The following is a 1,680-nucleotide window of genomic DNA, read 5'->3' as shown; positions in this document are numbered from 1 at the left end:
TTTATGTGTCCATTTATATGTGTAAATACACAGGGTTATTAATGCAATATATATGTATAATTTATGTGTTACATGTATCATAAGGTACATAATAATTTTATGTAAGGAGAGAAATATATATGGCTCAATTTTAAGTTCCACTTTTTTCTTTTTTTTTAATTTACAGGTGGCTTTCTTGTCTAACTGTGGTACATTAAATGGCTTTTAAAGTATTATTTGACCATGTCCCACTACTATTCATTGTATCTTTTTCTATTTAAATTCCTTCTCTGAAGTTTTTTGTCTGATATTTATTCCCAGTTTTTGTATAGATGTATATATATTTGTATTTCTAACAGAAAGTAGTAAAAGTAATCAAGTCGCTTTTATAGTTTAAATAAAGAGGCAAATCTCTAGCAAGTCATGATTTTTCTGTTCCTGAATAGAAATTTTTGAATTACCTTCCTGAGGGCCTGAAGTTAATCCTGTATCATTGCCCCCACTGACTCAGTATAAACAAGATGAAGCCATATTATCTAAAGTGAGGTGATTAGACATTAGAGAGATTAGCAGTTTGCTAACAGTTGAAAATGAAACTTCACTTTGGTGGACGTAGCAGCAAGAACTGTTACTTTAGAAACAGCAGAACCTGAGGGAGATTTAACAACAGCTGTGATAAATACTGTAGTTAGATTACCCTTAATTTACAGAATCAAATGTTACATTTTTCTTCTTCTCACCATTCTTTACTTCTGAACTCTTTCTTGGACATACTTATTGAGAAAAACTTGGTAAACTTAATTTTAAGTTATTTTAAAATGCGCCTATGTTATTATTCTTCTATAGTATCATAAGTCATGTGCTAACAGTGCATCATGGTTCTGCTAATGAAATGGAATTATTTGGCCTTCAACATCACAGGATTGAATATGCACCTGAGGTTTAGATTTATAATACAAAAATACATATCTCATAATATATATCATTTAATGACCCGTTCCTTAAATTTAACAGCCCAAATGCTTATTGGGAAACTATTCAATAAATAAAGAAGTGAAAAAGCAGCCTTTGTTGTGGCTAGTTAAGTATGTCAAACAAAAGCAGGTGTAAATTAAAAAGTCATCTTTGAAGTTTAAAATATATTTAAAATCCATACTGTGCTGCTGTTTCCTAGTAGCCAGGACTACGGAAGAGAGATTTCTTGCCCTGATGATGCCATGGTGGAAACTGCACTTCAAGAGACAGCTTTGCAAATTGACGGGAGCTCCTGGAGGAGCAATGGGGCAGGGGGATGTGCCTGGAGAGCAGGGCCTGGCACTGGACCAGCAGAGGGGCTTGGCTCAGCCTCCCTCCCTCCCTCTGCCCTGGGGCTCCCAGGGAGCATCCCACAGCTGTTCTAGGCTCTGGGGGCTGGAAACACACCCTCACCCTCACTAATTTAACAGGTAATATTACACATTGTTAAAACTTTTTAATGTCTAACAGCTCAGCTAATGAGGGCTCCACCAAGATCTTCATAAATATCTGCTTAAGGAGGAATCTGGATTACTGAGTTGTAACATATGGAACAGTATTTGTTCATTTTGTCCATTTTTCCTTGAAGGTTCCTACCCTTCTCTGCCCATTGTTGTTAGCTCTTGTTAAATGCTAGCCCTGATATTGACAGGTTGTGAGTTTTTTTTCCTTCATGTGCATCTGTTC

Source organism: Sturnus vulgaris, chromosome 4 (assembly GCF_052056855.1).
Source record: "Sturnus vulgaris isolate bStuVul1 chromosome 4, bStuVul1.hap1, whole genome shotgun sequence".
Taxonomy (NCBI): Eukaryota; Metazoa; Chordata; class Aves; order Passeriformes; family Sturnidae; genus Sturnus; species Sturnus vulgaris.
This window is presented reverse-complemented; position numbering follows the sequence as displayed.